The sequence below is a fragment of the Bidens hawaiensis genome, unplaced genomic scaffold (assembly GCF_021521415.1).
Source record: "Bidens hawaiensis isolate Kalapana, Puna unplaced genomic scaffold, B.hawaiensis_p1.1 tig00022158_1, whole genome shotgun sequence".
In the NCBI taxonomy this organism is placed as follows: Eukaryota; Viridiplantae; Streptophyta; class Magnoliopsida; order Asterales; family Asteraceae; genus Bidens; species Bidens hawaiensis.
Genome location: NW_027493434.1, coordinates 295,558 through 314,527, shown reverse-complemented (window position 1 = coordinate 314,527; position 18,970 = coordinate 295,558). Strand labels below are relative to the sequence as shown.

The following is an 18,970-nucleotide window of genomic DNA, read 5'->3' as shown; positions in this document are numbered from 1 at the left end:
TTAACCCTTTAAACCCAAATGTTGTCTTTACCCATTCAAGCTATCAATAAAAGTTCAGGAAACCATCATGGTTTGAAATAATGGTAAAATAAGCAAATCCCAAACACCCCCTAAAACCCTTAAACTATAATTAAAGGAATCTATGTACAACCATACACAATTTAATGAGGACGATTTCAAGCTAAATTGCAACAAATGATATCTCCTAGGTTCAACTATAGGTCAAGTACCCAACGTTTGATTCAAAAATCAGAGGAACAATTGTTAGTTGTTACTGATCTAAATTCAATAAACATCAGACATAAACAATCAAAAAAGAATCATTATGTTTTAAATTACATGCCTCAAATGGCCCATCAGTTTAAGCTTGTAACAATACATAGACGTCCGGTACCGCCGTGGGCGGCCGAAAAGAGAGAAACCAACACCAACATCAACGACTTACAAACAGAGATAAGAGATAAGGGCATACTGAAACCGGAAACAGTGTAAATCGGAGCCATGGACTTCGGCAGCGCCTTAAACAATCGTTGTCGCTTACTGGTCCTAAACAGAACCCAACGATATTGTTGTCACATACCAGCAGCCGATATTGAGAGATGAGTGATGACAGTAGTGAATGAGCTAGGGGTGATGCATAAAAGAGAGAGAGAGAGAGAGAGAGAGAGTGGGTGGAAATTATGGTCCAATGGTGTGGTATGTGGATTTGTTAAAAAGTAATAACACGAATGGAAGAGGATGTATAAAATCAGAAGCATGTTGTAGAACTACTTTAGCCTACCGACCCCTGAATATATATATATATATATATATATATATATATATATATATATATATGAGCTTAATTCAACTGGCACTCGGGGGGAAGTGAAAATTTGGTTTGAAGATTATAAGGTCTTAAATTCGAATATACATTCCAACTGAAATTTACAATAGTAGGTTTTTCGGATTCTGGGTTTTCCTCGAAAAAGAAGATGGTGGTTTCGGTTACCCAGAAGTGTCTATGATGGGTTACCCTGATAGTCGGGTTTTATTCGTTGAGCGTATGGGATCGTCTTTTACTATTGGGTTGCCCCAATTGCCGGATTTATTCATTGGTCGTTCAAAAAATAAATTTGTATATAGATAAAATTTATTTCACATATTTTTGGTTGAATACGAATTAAACTGAACTCAAATTTATAAATTCCAAGTTTGATGGATACCAAAAACTCAATATAAACAAATATTATCATTTTATTCTATTAATATATATAGCACAAATTAAAAATGCATACATGTTTTAATACAAATACAAAAAGTTTATAAAGTTTTATTGTAACCAAATTAGTAAATAAACTTATTAAAAATGGTGCTTGAATAATCTAAATCCATATTATATATGTCTTTCAGAAGTGAAAATTAAAAGTAAGATGATCATATAATTTTGAATGTATAAAATACTAGTCAAAATTATATCAGTGTTATCTTAATTTTAACTTTGATGCCATCAAAGGTCATACTTAAGAAGTTGGAATGCTTTGTTCATTCTTAAAGAAATTATGAGGATCAACTTTAGCCTTCACTCTTGCAAGTCTCTTGTAATTTGTCTCTTTAAAATATTTGTGCCCATAAACCATACCTTCAATAGAAGCATTCTTACCATGGTTGTTGACACCAATATCCAAATCCCTATAGTTCAAAAACGCTTCTCTTGGATTCTTAGACACAAATGGAGTCATATAAGCATACATCATTCTTGAATAATTTATCTATTTTGCGCTTCAATTCCAAGTTCTTCCCAGATTACCAGGTATTGAAGCTTAGCTATGTTACCCGATCGATGTGGGAAAGGCTTTGCAAATTCAGATATCTCACTCATTCTTCCACCATACGGGTTGAAATCCATCATTAGGTTTTCGAGTTCTTTCATCCTTTCAAATATGTACTCAAAACCTTGTTTAGAAATAAGTTTTTTCAAGTAATCGGATTTGTTCTTGAATGGGCCGAGACTAGTTCGAGGTGTGCGGCTTAAAAGCACTGTGGTAGGAGTACCGAGAGGGATGTCCGTGTAATAAACCACAGACTCGATCCAACTCATTTCAATACAATCCGACCTTTGTAACCCTAATTCGGGGAAATCATTGTTCACGAGTGTAACAAGGTTCGCTAAGTTTCCTAGGTACAATGTTAGAAATGTACCTCGAACTATATTTTCACCGTTTGTATTGTTTGTGACATCCAAAGTCATTCGAAGGTAAATATTGTTATCTAGCTTATCAGCAACTTGTGTCCACCGTTGGGCGATGGTACTGAGGTTTTGTTCGGATGTTCTTTGGATCCTAAAGACTGTCACGACTTCAAGAACACGAACTAGTTTAAGCTTGTAGGCTAGAACCACCCCAAAACTAACACCACCACCACCGGTACAAAACAAATCTTCACCCATACTCTTTCGATTCAAAAGCTTGCCATTCACATCAATTATTTGCGCATCAACAACATTATCAACAGACAAACCGTATTTTCTCATCATGGTACAATACCCACCACCACTAATATGTCCACCTACACCAACCGTCGGACAAATCCCCTCGGTAAACCAAGAGTATTGCTTTTCTCAGCGATTCGATAGTAGATTTCACCAAGAGTTGCCCCAGCTTGGACCCATGCGGTTTTTTGTTCAATATCCACGTCTATCGACCAAAAATTGAACATGTCAATAGTGAAGAAAGGTTCGTTCGTGTTTGTAACATAGGAACGACCTTCTAAATCATGGCCACCACTTCTAGTTTTCATTAGCAACCGGCTTTCTTTTCCGCACGTGATAGCTGCCTGAATGTGGGAGACATGTTTGGCAGTGATGATTAAAATGGGTTTTGGTGTCGTAGATTCATTGAACCGAAGTTTTCTAATGTAACAACCGTATCACTCAATCAAATCAACAAACTCAACAAAGTCAATAGTCTCCACCTTTCTCTCCTAAAGTTACTCTAGTCAATATTAAAATTGAATAGTCTAGTTTGTTGTAACTGTCCATTATTCTCTCCTTTGTTTTATTATTTATAGTATTGTAAATCATAATGTAAATTAATAGAGATTATCCTTCTTTCATGGTATCATCCTTACGATTCCTTTCCCTGTGATTATCATCATGACTACCACCACCAACGCTTCTTCTTCTTCCTCCACCACCATCGAAACCAAGCTCCCAGTGGCCACTATTCTCCATATGCCTACCATAAAACTCTCTTCCACAAACTACCTCTATTGGCAAAATCAACTTCTACTTCTTCTAGCCAACCAAGAACTACTCGGCCATGTCGATGGCTCTATTCCTTCACCACCGAAGTCAATTATCGTCGCTTCTGTTGAGCAGCCTAACTCGGAGTTTACGGCTTGGTCGATCTCCGATCAACAGACCATCATTATTCTTAACTCCTCGCTCACAGAAGAAGCAGTTGCTGAAATCTTTGACTTAACCACCTCGCCAAATCTGGACCGCCCTTGAAGCGGCCTACAGCAACACTTCCCTTGAACGGATGCATCTGCTCCGTGACAATCTTCGACGTTTGACGAAGGGATCCTCAACCGTATCAGATTACGGTCGTCGATTCAAAGCCATCTGTGATCAACTATCCGCCATTGGCCATCCTGTTAAAGACACTGATAAGACTCATTGGTTTCTTTGTGGTCTTGGTTCCACCTTTGAAAGTTGGTCCACCGCTATTCGCACCAACCGCGACCCGCTTCCCTTCCGTGATTTACTCACAAAAGCAGAAAGCCAGGAACAATTCCTCTTGGCTATTAACCTCCCAACCAATCCTCCCGTAGCCTTTGTTGCTCAAAATACTCCGACCCGATCTACCGGTTATTCCCAAAATCGTAACCAGAAGCGTGGCTCATCACCTGGGTCCTACACTCGTGGCCAGTCATCGGGCTCCTCCTCTAATGGAACCCATCGACCTCCTCATTGCCAATTGTGCCGCACCAATGGACACTATGCGAACAAGTGTCCCAAACTTTCATCCTTCGTGGCTTCGACTTCCGGAAACGAAGACATTGCTCGTGCTTTTCACGCTCAATGTCATGTTCAAAACGAGGATGCTCCAGATTGGGCCGCCGACACTGGAGCAGACCGTCACATGATCGATAACACCGGTAATCTAACTTCCTTTTCTCCTTACAAAGTAGGGTCCTCGGTCATCTTTGGTAATGGTCAATCCTTACCCATTACTCACAAGGGTCATGTTTCATTAACCAAACATGTTAAATTAAATGAAGTCTTGGTTGTTCCTTCCTTAACTCGAAACCTTCTTTCTATTAGCAAGTTGACAAATGATTTTCCCGTTGATGTTCTTTTTTCTAACTCTTTTTTTGTGATCCAGGACCGGAAAACAAGCCAACCTCTCGCTCAAGGTCGGTGTGAAAACGGTCTTTACGTGCTTCGGGACAAGTCTTTTGCTTTTGTTGCTTATGTTTCGTCTAATAAAGCCTCATTTCAGTTGTGGCACAATCGTTTGGGTCATGTTGCTTTTGACATTATTAATGTATTAAAAAGACTTGGTTATTTATCTTTTACATCTATTTTACTGAAGCCTACTTTATGTTCCCCTTGTCAACTTGCTAAATCACATAAATTGCCATTTACTATTAATGAAAAACGTGCTTCTTTTCCTCTAGATCTTGTTCATTGTGATCTATGGGGACCATCACCAATAACTAGTAAAGATGGTTTTAAATACTATGTTGTGTTTGTGGATGACTTCTCTAGATTTTCTTGGTTGTATCCTCTTAAGCACAAAACCGATTTTTATTCGGTTCTTCAAACTTTTTTGCATTTTGTTCAAAACCAACTTTCACGAAAAGTAAAGGTTTTCCAAAGTGATGGTGGCACGGAATTCGTCAACCAAAATACGTGCGAAATTTTTTTGATGAAAATGGCACATTTCATCTTTTTTCGTGCCCGTATACCGCTCCTCAAAACGGTCGTGCCGAAAGGAAGCATCGACACATAGTAGAAACCGGGCTTGCTATGCTCTTCCATGCGAGTGTTCCTATCACTCATTGGATTGATGCTTTTAGCTCCGCCACTTACATTATCAATCGCTTGCCAACAAAAATTTTAAATGACAATTCACCATTTGAAACTCTATTCTCTACAACTCCAAATTACTCAAACTTCCGTGTATTTGGGTGTCGTGTCTATCCATACTTACGTGACTATGCTCCGCATAAGCTTGCACCTAGAAGCATTCCTTGTATTTTTTTAGGATATGCTCCTCAATACAAAGGATACAAATGTTTTGATCCCGTATCCTCACGTATGTATGTCACCCGACAAGCTCAATTTGATGAAAATTCCTTTCCATATGTAGCTAACTCCTCACAATCTAATATTGCTTCCCTTTTCTTATCCACCTTTGACGAATTCACTCCTGTTACTCAACCCTTGGCTCACACCACCAAGGATGAGCCCATCATCTCGGCCCAATCCCAACCTATTCAAGAAACCCCAACTATCCTCACCACTCAATCCTCAACCTCCTCCGCTTCCTCGGTCCAATCATCACCAAATCAACAAATTCAAACTAACTCCACCACCCAATTCTCAACTTGTTCTCTCTGTGACTCACAACCTATTACTCCCTCAATCAATATACCACCACCGGTCCATTCTCAACCCTTACTAGATCCCCACTCTCCACCCCTATCACCACCACCGCTCACACCTCCCCTGTCCACCACCACCCCCCTCCTCTTATCTCACCCGTACCCTCCCCAACCCCCTCACCCATCGCCCCATCTCACCCCATGACCACTCGTTCTAAAGTGGGCACCTTCAAACCCAATCCAAAACACACAACCTACCTTGCTAATGTAATGCACTCTTGCCTTCATGCGGCGCTTCTTACACACAGTGTCCCTAAAGGTTTCAAGAGTGCTTCGAAACACTCTCATTGGATGCGTGCAATGCAAGCCGAACTTTCGGCTCTTCACCGTAATCGAACCTGGTCCCTTGTGCCTCGCCCTCCTTCTACAAATGTTGTAGGATCTAAATGGGTATTCCGAACAAAATACCACTCGGATGGGACACTTGATCGGCACAAAGCTTCACTCAAATACCGGGACTTGATTTTAATCACACGTTTAGCCCGGTTGTGAAAGCCTCCACCATTCGCATTGTTCTTTCCTTAGCTGTCATTAATCGTTGGTCTCTCCGCCAACTAGATGTAAACAATGCATTTTTAAATGGTCATCTTTTGGAAACCGTTTACATGGAGCAAGCTCCCAGGTTCATCGACCCCAACTTTCCAAATCATGTGTGCAAACTCAATAAAGCACTTTATGGCTTGAAACAAGCTCCTAGAGCTTGGTTCCAAAGGTTGAGCTCATTCCTTCTATCCTTTGGTTTCACATGTAGTCGTGCCGATCCATCGCTTTTCATCTATTGTCAAGGAGACTCCATCTTGTATCTCCTTGTATATGTAGACGATCTAATCCTCACGGGAAACAAATCTTCCCTGATCACCTCTTTCACAGCCCGTCTACATAAGGAATTTGCCATCAAAGACCTTGGCTCGCTAAGCTACTTTCTTGGACTTGAAGTAGTTCATGATGGAAATGGTCTTTTCCTTACCCAAACCAAATATGCCAACGATATTCTAACGCAAGCCGGCCTGACCGAAGCCAAAACGGCTCCAACCCCACTTGCCTCGACCGACTCTTTCACCAAAGAAAGCAATTCCTTTTCCAATCCCACCCTTTATCGCTCTCTCGTTGGTGCTCTTCAGTACCTCACCATCACCCGTCCTGACCTCTTCTACGCCGTCAATCAAGCCTGCTAATACCTTCACTCCCCAACCAATCACCACTTTCAATTGGTTAAACGTATTCTTCGATATGTCAAAGGGACAATCTCTCATGGTTTAGTTTTCACACAACCAACTACGTCTTCAATTTTAGGGTACTCGGATGCGGATTGGGCTAGGTGCATTGAAACAAGAAGGTCAACTTGTGGTTACTTAAATTTTTTGGGTGGGAACTTAGTCTCATGGAGTGCAAAGAAACAACCAACGGTATCACGTTCAAGCTGTGAATCGGAATATCGAGCAATGGCGAATGCTGCAGCTGAAATTGTTTGGATCACTCATTTGCTACAGGAATTACACGCTCTTCCTAAAACTCGGCCGACTCTCTTACGTGACAACAAAAGTGCTTTGTTCATGAGCCAAAATCCTGTTTCTCACAAAAGCGCGAAACACATTGACTTGGACTATCACTTTGTTCGGGAACTAGTTATGTCAGGAAAGCTACACACTAAGTTTGTTCCTACCAAGCTTCAACTTGCGGATATCTTTACAAAGAGCTTGCCTAGACCTCTCTTTGAACATTTTCGAGACTTACTTCGCGTACGTCCGCCGCCGTTTCGCTTGCCGGGGGGTAACAACCGTATCACTCAATCAAATCAACAAACTCAACAAAGTCAATAGTCTCCACCTTTCTCTCCTAAAGTTACTCTAGTCAATATTAAAATTGAATAGTCTAGTTTGTTGTAACTGTCCATTATTCTCTCCTTTGTTTTATTATTTATAGTATTGTAAATCATAATGTAAATTAATAGAGATTTTCCTTCTTTCATAATGTAAGTTTGCAACACGGAGGAAAATGTTGAGTTTTCGGGAGTGTAGATCAGTCCGTTTATCGGAAAAGAAGGGTTCGACCGGTTGCTTAGACATTGAATGAAGCGATCTGTGTTGGAACTGAAAATGGCAGAAGATTGGGTAGATAGGAAGACAAGAATTGAAGAAGAGTAAAGACCGAAATTTGCCTGTTGAAAGAAGATATGGTTGCCATTTTTGTAATATGGTTTGAGGTTGACATGTTACATGTATGTTATTTATAGACAATGCAGTCATAGTTTATGTTTGATCTTCAAAATTGTCATACTAAAACATAAATACATAATATTCCAAAGTTCAAATATCAATTTGATTTAAAACACTTGTAATTCAAGAAATATTATTTCAGAATTATGGCGATTGACAAATATGTTTTTGTATTTAAATCCAAAAATATTTATCGTATCCTTCGTGACGTCTTAATTACTTCTCAACGTAGATTTATTAAATTATATTTACAAAACTATAAACACTTAATTATAAAAATATTAATATATGTTCTTGTACGTAACTTGTAATTAATAAATATAGTATAAGTTTATAGTAAAATAAATCTGTCGAGATAAAACAAGTATCTTACTACTCTAATAAAAGGATACTACCTTTTGCCACTTGTCAAGCTCTCATCACTCCTCACATTTCTTAACCCATATTTAATAAAATGATATTTATTTCGGGTCAACCCGCCCAAATAATGTTTTCCTATATTATTCAAGATCCATTTTTTTTCCGTTCAACACACAACCCTCCACAATAATTAATCCTAGGTTGCAGACCTGATTACTCGCTGCTTTCTCCTTTCTATGATTAAACATACGAGACTTAGATACCCAACGCTGCTATTAGTCGATGCCTTCTCCCTTATCTGATTAAACTTACGAGACCGTACATCCCCACCACTGCTATCGTTCATCCCCACCGTTGTTATCGATCCAGACTGTTCATCATGATTATTTATTCTGGTCAATCTTTTTCTTACCAACGCAAATCCAAATCGTCTCATGTTTTCCACTGTTGGTTTTTATTAGGTAACTTTACAATTCCCTACTTTAGATCCATCAATTTTCAGTTTTCTTAACTGATTTGACCAATAGTTGATTTGTGTTTCAATGCTGAAGTTTTATTTTTTTTACCTTATCTTAGGTAAGGTGCATCCTTTGGCATTTTGTGGTTTAAAGTTCTATGTTTTTTATGAATTCTTTAACCGATTCTGGATGTGTGATATTATAGACCGTGTCAATAATATCACCTATAATTTCATATCATATAGTAACAAAATTATAATTCAGATTATATAGTAACAAAAATTTCAACTATTTTTATATTTTAATATTTTTCAACAAGTCTTAGGATTTAATTACTAACATATATATTATGTTTATATATAACTTATATATATAATCCTTTTGTTTAATAATTAAAGTGTTTATTATGGTGCATAGAATGTGTATTATTTCATATAAATTAGACAGTTAATAAAATATTATGATATAGTAGATAGTTTTCAACGCATTAGGTATATGGTTTTTATGATATTTTTCCGTATTTGCATGCGTATATATTATACAGTTAATAGTATAATATATTCTATGATGCTTTAACACTTTCGAATTTAACCCTAAAAACATATTTAATTAAATATGACTTTACTAAAACTATTCAAGATAACTATGAAAGCTATAATCAAGGATTATTAATTGTTTAAATACTTATATACTAAATCATTTTAATTTAAAACTGTAACAACTCATTAAAATATTGACTAACACAAAAATATAAATACATAATACTAATATTTGACCGGTTGATAAAAAAATTATTAATCATAAAATTTCAACTTTATATATATATATATATATTTTCGACAAATTTTAGGAATTAAATCTCAAATATCGTTGATATAATATTACTTTTCAATTGATAATATTATACACTTAAATCAATTTGAATCACACTAAATCAATTTGAATCACAATTCCTAACAGAGAATGCATACTTGATTCATAATTCCTAATAGAATATGATGTCTAGATGAGGTTGACTAATCAACAATTTTAGAGTATCTCTAAAAAATGAAGATTAACTTTATAAGGATATAATATTACTTTTCCGGTGTTGCTTATTATTAAAATATTAGATATTGATAACTATAATAACATATAATTAACAAAATATTATATTCCATGATATTTTGACAGTTTCGAATAAAGTTGTGAAAAAACATATTTAAAAAAATGATTTTACCATAATTATTCAAAATAACTATGGAAAACTACAATCAAGAATTATTAGTTTAAATACTTATTCAGTAAATCATTTTTTTAAATTGTAACAATTTACTAAAATTTCGACCAATCACACGGAATTATAATTCAAATTTTAAACATTCCATATCTAATATTGACTATTACATATAATACACCATGTTCGTAGAATTATTCACTGCCACTTCTGGTATCTTAGGAACTCAGAGTTAATCACTACTACTCTAAGCAATTACAAGCATGTTAGTATGTGTTTTTTGTGTTCCTAGCAATTACATTAATATGTTATTAAACAAATCATTCTACATTCTCTAATTTGACGGTTTTATATTTTGCTTGCTAATAAACAGATCGGTTGGTGACAACAAATTTATAATGCTCAATCAACTTCCAAATTCTATGGACTCGAACGATGACTCTATCATCAAAGTTCATGTAATCCGGTTTTGGGATAATCATTTTGGGATAAACTTGAGCAAGTAATCTCAAAGAATATGATATTTTATTATCAAGAGGTATGATATGTTATGTGTGCTTAATATATTAGTTTCATTTCATCATCATTTATATAGCCTTTTTTTAAACATTTTTATTTTTTTTATATGCTAGGGAAACATGGTTCATGGGAGCATATTACAAAAATATACATACATTTTTGAGAAAGATATATATGAAAATACGTATTACATTATAAAGAATGTTTCTGTTAATAACTACAGTCTACAGTACTACAACAAATATGTGGATAAGAACAAAAAAAATGAATCTCTTTCTAAAGTCAAATGTTACACCCTATAAGGATTTTGGTGGTGATTTACACTGATTCAAGTTTCACAACATTGATGCAGATATTGACAAAATTACTAAAATAAACACCATTCTTGGTAAGTATTATGTTACATCAAAAATAAAATTACTTGACTGGTTGATAAAAATATTTATCAATCACATAATTTCAACTATATATATATATATATATTCAACAACTTTTAGGATTTAAATACTAAAATATTGAGATTTAAAGTATACAATTTTATTAAAATTCAATAACAAAATAAAATATAATATATCTTTTTATGATATAAGTAAAAGTATCTAATTCAATAAAAAAAATAACCAACTTACATGTTTATATATTGTTGCAGTGTACATTCTTTATACATTTTTGAAGCACGATTACTATTCGGGTCCAAATCCAAAAATTCGGATATCCAAGATTCGGATATCCAGATTTTCGGATGATTTGGATTTTGGATCGATTCAAATTCATATTATTTGAACACCCCTACACATGGCGCCTCTTTCTTTTCGATCTTCACACCTATGAGATTCAATGAACCCGAACTAATCTATTAGTTAAAAGTTACAACTTACAATTATAACGTAAGGGAAAATATATGAATCTGATATGTATTAGTTACAAGTTATAACTTACAAGAGTTACAAGCAGGTGTGGGCTAAAAATTCTGATTCTTGATAAACAAGGTAATCTGACCAATACAATCACAAATGTAGTGTAAAAGAAAATTTTTTCTTATTTGTAAAATACTTGCGTAATGTTTCTTTTGTAATTCTTGTAATTTTAATATAAGTTGTAGTTATATTAACAATATATAATAATTGTGTTATTGATTGCAATTTGCTTAATGTTTAAATATTATAATTTTTATTAATTGCCCGTGTAATACACGAGACTCAAACTAGTACAGATATATAATCAAGAGGTTGACAAATGAGCACATTGGACCAACCTCATTAGTCACCGCACAATGCACAATAACGTTTTATCATTATTTGACCCAAATTTACGGGTATAGGTCTCACCAAACCCTGATAGCTTTTAAACGAGTTATAACATCTCATTAAATTAAAAATTAATCTCACCAAATATTTGATATGAAAATCCTATAAAATATGAATATACTAAAAACTAATTTATAAAAAATATTATTTGTAATTAAGAAACTACTTTATAGTAAAAAAATAAGCGGGTCATGGCCTCATGGGTCTCACCAAACCCAGATAGATTTTAAATGAGTTAAAGCATCTCATTTATTTGTGAAACTTTTTTATTATCAAACCCTAAGTATGTTATTAACTCCCTTATAATAAATAAAATTAAAATGAAAAAATATATAAGTATTAGAACGAAAAATGAAAACCATCCCCGTAGGGCTGTAAGAGGACCGGACGTCCGGCAGACATCCGGTCGGCAAAAAGTTCGTTTATGTTTGTCCGTTTAATAAACGAACCGTACGTGGACAAAAAAATGCATGAGAAGCCTCCATTTAAAAATCAAGCAAATCTGGTGACTCCAAAAAAAAGGGGAAGCGACCACATCGCGACACCTAAGATTTTTGGGTTTTCGTTTATATATATTATATAGATATTAAGTGTTAAGTATATTTGGATGTTATATGGTGTAATTTCAAATTTGTAGCTAAAGTTGTTTAGATTTATGTTTGGTATTAATATGTAACCGTTTATATTTGTCAATTAGTGTTCGCTGTCCATTAATGTTCACATGTTCGTTTGTCCATTAGTGTCCGTTTGTCCATTATTTTCGGTTAACGTCCGTTTTCAATATTAACGGACGGACACGAACAAACTCAATTTCTTAATGGACGGATACGGACATCGTTAGAGTGTTCGTTAACCGTCCGTTTGTTCGTCAAAAGCCTAATAGAAGGACACAGACATGCTATCGTCCGGTCCAGTTCGGTCCGTGTACATGCTCAAAATGGAGCATGTGTCATACATGTGAGAGCATAAAGGTGAATTTCATCCCTTAACTAAATTACACTTTAATAAAAAAAATATAATTAAAATTTTAATATATATTATGAGACCCACCTGTTTTTAATATAAAAAAACATTAAATAAAAACCTTAGAGAGATGCATGTCTAGCAAATCCTCTCTAATACTTTCCTCCCAAGTCTATTTTCGTATACCTCAACTCCTCCCTATACGCCACAACTATCTCAATATACCATTCCTAATCTTATCATATATACTAGTTCTTTAGATAAAAACCTTATTTTTTTTAACCGGTTCAAACTCTTGCGCCCTCATAAATTAATATTGTAAAATCCCGTCGGTATTTGCTGTCTTCATCAAAGACATCTTGAAACATCACAGTTTCTTGAAGACAATCTTTTTAGTTTTCATCGAGTGAAAAATAGATTAAAAGGATAATTTTTATTATTATCTTTGTATATTTAAGCATTATAAATATGACTTTCAAGTTTACGTTTGGCATACAAAATCCGAACGAACTCAACTACAAATAAATATTATACTATATATAAAAGGAAATGTGCGGTGTACTTTAGCAATCTACAGTGATGACGGGGGTAGCCCAAGGAAATAATGAAATGGCTGGAACACATTAATGCTAAAAAGGTTAAAAGCTTTGTTTCCCGCCCAAACTTATGTAAACAAGTACCCACGTGCTACAGTACGATGTCAATCACTGTTCACATCCTTGTCCTCTCTAAGCAAGGGACATGCTCAGATAAAGTATTATTATTTTAATCATGGACCAGCGGTCCAAAGCTTCCCGCCCATAAAGGTCATCTCTCTATGCAAACTGGAGGGAACTAGTTTAGTTACAACTGGATGAAAGACTTAAGTCTCTTCTCCTATATAAGAGAGACTTGGCCACAAACAAGAATACAACAGATCTGGGCAGATAACACCATCTCCCTAATCTTCTCTTCTTCATTAAGAAATATGCTCTTAGCTTATTTCTTTCTTACTTCAATAACTTCATAGCTTCACTAAGAACATCATCCTAAAACCGATTCCAAACATCACGGTTCTTGATCTTCGGTGAGCTATAACAACAAACAACTAACAAGTGAACCTCCTTCTACGTTTTGCAAACGTAGAGGGACACCACGACCTGCGTTAGGTTAACCTGAACCCTTGAAGCTTGTTAGCCTAACCAGTCCATACACTATCATTGGTCTTATCTTTGTTGTAACAACAAGTTGGCGCCCACCGTGGGGCTACGCCGCTTACTTTATCATAAAGACTAGTAGTGTAGCTCCATCACCATGTTAGAAGGTGGATCACCCGGTGAAGTCAACAAAGTTTCAAGAACACCGACACCAAGTGCCGGCCAAGAAACTCTGGCGACAACCTCGATTTTTTCCGCTCCGGGAGGAACTTCAACGGGACCTTTGTTCCTCGAGTTTTCACCTTTTCGAACTCCAACCCCTTCACGATCCGGAGTTCCTTCTCCTCATGCAGGAGACACGAACACCCCGTAACATGTTGACTTGACGATGGAAGGGGTATCACGGCATTTCTTGCAACTAAGACATCTTCTTAACCAACACGTGAGCCAAGAAAGAGAAAAAGGGATAAGAATAACGCTAGACTATGATGAATCAGAGTCCTCATTGTCACTCAGACGTCCACCTTCCCCCCTAACCAGCTCACGACCAGCTGCTTCTCTTTTTGAAGCTGGTCCAAGTGTAACCTGTCAACCCTTTAACCCGTCTCCCTACACCTATGGGAGACCAAGCCCAACGGCTTTCCCTTTGTTCACTTCACAACCCCTTGGTCACGAGACCACTCTCGACCAAATATAGCAGTCACCAGCTTCAAGTGTTCCTCCTACAGCCACCACATGGGAGCAGGCCTTGTCGGTCTTACCCTTGGCTTGAAGTGCTACAATGAGCGCTCCCATGGGAACAAGTCAAAAAGCAACCCCTGAAAGCTTTCAAGGCTTTAACCTAATGCCACATATGATGGCACATTTCCCTTGGACCCAGCTCATCAACCAAGCACTGGGTACTCACCCAGGAACAACAAGTCATAATCCTACTGTAAGTCTAGATGAAGATTTGGCAAAACCTTACAAGCCCGGTAACCTATCTTGTTTCTCTCAACAAATCGCCGATTATGACTTTCAAACAAAAATCAAGATGCCACCCCACATAAGAACGTATGATGGGACTGAAGATCCCGAAGACCACCTCCAGGTCTTCACTAGGGCGGCCAGAATTGAAAAATGGTCCCATGCTGAATGTTGTTTGATGTTCATGCAAACGTTAGTTGGGTCTGCTAGGATATGGTTCAATGGCCTTCCTGCTCAAAGCGTTCGAAGCTTCGACGATCTGAGCAAGGGATTCTTGGCCCACTTCTCACAACAAAGAAGGTACGTCAAGGACGCCACTGTCATTTTTCAGATAAAACAAAAAGATGATGAGAGCCTTTGAGACTTCATCGAAAGGTACAAGAAAGAAGGGTTACAGTATGTGGGGGCTGACGAAAAAATGAGGGTGGCAGGCTTCATGAACGCCATCACCTCCAAATACCTCACAAGGGACTTTAACAAGTGTCTACCTAAAACCCTTGAAGAATCTCTCGAATGAGCTGAAACTCATATCCGAGGCGAGGGGGCCGTTGATTTCAAAGAGTAAAGAATGAGAGCTCCCAGTTGGCGAGGCAACAGCCCCAACCGAAAGAAGGGAAACCACAATCCGTATGACAAATACCCCAGGAGCTCAGATTAACGAAGGCCTGAAGGCCGGAACCCTCCAAGCAGGGAGAAGACTGTGAACTTCACAGCCTTAACCAAAGCCCCTCAGGAGATCCTTGCCACTGAAGAAGTGAAACACAACTTCCGACCTCCTCGACCCTTGCCCAAAAGCAAGAATAACGAAAGCTCCACCCAGTTCTGCGAGTTCCACGAAGAAAAAGGTCACCACACCAACGATTGCTTTCAACTCAAGAGAAGAATTGAGGAAGCCGTCAAGTCTGGAGAATTGGCTCATTTGGTGAAAGGGTTCAAAGACAAGATGGCTGAAAGAAAAAGCAAAGAAGTGAATATGGTGAATATAGACCAATGTGTTCCCCACAAACGACAACGCTTGGAGGCTTGGGAGCTTCAATGCATCTGCTTCCCACCGCCTCAAGTTGACTTACTCTCCAACCCTCTAATGGTGGAAGCAAACGTGGGAACACTTAAGACAAACAGAGCCTACATTGACACAGGAGCGGCCACAGAGATCATGTATGAAGGATTCTTCAACCGGCTGAGCAAGGAAGAGCGTTCAAGGCTTCAACCCTCCGAGTCATCTATAAAAGGTATCGCCGACGTACCCTTGAAGCCTTTAGACCAACTAACCCTTGATGTCTGTTTTAGTGAAGGCAAGATGAAAAAAACCAAACCTCTCACTTTCGTGGTTATCAACACACCTTCCAACTATGATGTGATCATAGGAAGGCCAGGGAAATGTGTGTTCAACATGGCTATCTTGGTTAGTCAAGGTGCAGTGAAGTTTCCTACTGACAAGGGAATTGCAACCCTTCAACCTACCCAAGAGGTTTACACGGTTGAAGGGGAAAGCTCAAAAAGCAAAGACGAAGAGCAAGGCTTAATCATAAACCCTAAGTACCCTGAACAAAAGGTACGGGTAAACACAAGCCTTTCCAAAGAAACACTTTCACACCTTGAAGAGCTGTTGATAAACTATAGCGATATCTTTGCTTGGTGCCCGGAAGACATGTCAGGCATCCCTCGAAGCATTGCAGAGCATGAACTCAAAATACCTCCTGATGTTAAGCCTGTTGTCCAAAAGAAACGGAGCCTGGCTCCTGAAAGAAGCTTGGCAACATGTCAAGAGGTCGAAAAGCTTTTACAAGCTGGGATCCTACGAGAGGTCAAGTATCAATCTTGGGTGGCTAATCTAGTCATGGTTCGAAAGCCTGACAAGTCTTGGAGGATGTGCATCGACTTCAAAGACTTAAACAAAGCATGTCCAAAGGATTGCTATCCCCTACCCGAGATGGACCTCAAGGTTGACTCTTTGACCGGCCATTCCTTTAAGTGTTTTCTCGACACTTACAAGGGTTACCATCAAATTCTCATGAAAGTGGAAGATGAAGAAAAAACTGCTTTCCATACGGATAAGGATATTTTCTGTATCAAAAGATGCCCTTTGGCCTACGAAATGCCGGGGCAACCTACCAACGCTTGGTCGACAAGGCATTTGCTAGCCAAATTAGCAGAAACCTGGAAGCTTATTTTGATGATCTGGTAAACAAAAGCAAAACCGAGCATCAAATGCTTGAATACATACAAGAAACCTTCCAAAACTTAAGAAAGATCAACATGAAGCTTAACCCTGAAAATGTTCATTCGGGTTCGAAGAAGGCAAGTTCTTGGGGCACATCGTGGGAAAACAGAGCATAAAAGCTAATCCCAACAAAGTCAGGGCTGTTCTTGAAACCAAATCCCCATAAAGCAAAAAATAAGTGGAAAGTCCGAATGGAAGGCTTGCAGCCTTGAAGCGTTTTACCTCCAAGCTTGCTGAGAAGTCCCTACCCTTTTTCAAAACACTAAAGGGTTGCACCAATAAGAAAGACTTCAGGTGGATGGAAGAAGCAGAAGAAGCCTTCAACCAAATGAAGCAACACTTGGCTTCGCTTCCAACTATTGCAGCCCCTGAAACGGGAGAATTGATCTCTGACTATCTCTCAGTTGCTGAAGAAGCATTAAGCGCGGTTCTAACCATCGAACGAGACAAAGTTCAGATACCCGTTTATTTCTTTAGTAAAACACTAAAACTGGCAGAGGTAAAATACCCTCCTTTGGAAAAACTTGTCTTGGCCTTAATTCAAACGGCCAGAAGGCTTCGAAGGTACTTTCAAGCACACCCTATACAAGTGGTCACTGACCAACCCATCAACAGTGTGCTTGAAAAACCATAAAATTCAGGCCGATTGGCCAAATGGGCTGTGGAACTAGGTGAACATAACATCACCTATGTCCCAAGAAAAGCTATCAAAGCCCAAGTCTTGGCGGACTTCATTGTAGAAATCCCAAAACAAGTCATTCCTGAAATACACACAACTGCCACTGAACCTTCTGACCCTGAAGCCTGGAAGCTTTTTACCGATGGAGCTTCCAGCATCGAAAGGTCAGGAGCTGGGCTCGTTTTAATCAACCCTGAAGGGTTAGAATTTACATATGCTCTTCGACTTGAATTTCAGACCACCAACAACGAAGCTGAGTACGAAGCATTGATCGCTGGTCTGAAGATTGCCAAAGAAATGAAGATCCAAAAGCTACAAGTCTTCACAGACTCGTTGCTTGTTTCAAGTCAAGTCAATGACAGCTATGTATCCAAAGAGCCCAACATGAAGAAGTACCGTGAAAAGGCAAAAGGGTTGATGACCACGTTTCAAGAATGCACCATCAAACAAGTCCCAATATCACAAAACAAGAGAGCCGATGCCCTGAGCAAACTAGCATCCCTCACATTTGCACACCTCACCAAGAAAGTATTGGTGGAAGTGTTGAAAACTCATTCAATTCAAGAATTGGAGGTTCAAGATGTAATCACTAAAGAAGGTCCCAATTGGATGACTCCCATAGAAAAGTTCCTCAAAAATGGTGAGTTACCTTTGGACCAGACAGAGCCTGAAAGGGTTCGAATCAAATCCAGACAGTATGTGTTGCAAGGAGAAATCCTTTATAAAAAGGGCTACCTTGCACCACTACTGAGATGTGTAGGCCCTGAACAAAGTCAATATCTGATCAAAGAGGTTCACGAAGGGATATGTGGAGCTCATTTTGGGCCAAGAACAGTGGTTGCAAAATTGATGAACCTCGGATACTTCTGGTCCACCATGCACCGAGAAGCAACGGAACAACTCAAGAAATGTGAAGCTTGTCAAATTCATGCACCGGTTCCCAAAAGCCCTAAACACGATCTAGTCCCCATCTCCTCAGCTTGGCCTTTTCTCAAATGGGGAATGGATATTGTTGGTCCATTCCCACCAGCCAAGGGTGGGGTAAAATTTTTGTTAGTAGCCGTGTTCTACTTCACCAAGTGGCCTGAAGTCAAACCACTTGCAAAAATAACGGGCAAACAAGTCATTGACTTCGTATGGGAAACCATCATTTTCCGTTATGGACTTCCAGGAGTGCTGGTCACGGATAATGGGAAACAATTTGTTGAGAAGCCTTTTAGCACATGGTGCAAATAATTCAGAATCACTCAAGTGTTCAGCTCAGTCGCATACCC

At 38.1% G+C, this 18,970-nt stretch overlaps 1 pseudogene; it reads right to left on the bottom strand.

Annotated features, from left to right (window-relative positions):
* Window positions 1-1,502: 1,502 nt before the first annotated feature.
* Window positions 1,503-7,842, bottom strand: LOC143564780 (berberine bridge enzyme-like 8 pseudogene; annotated as a pseudogene).
* Window positions 7,843-18,970: the final 11,128 nt, after the last annotated feature.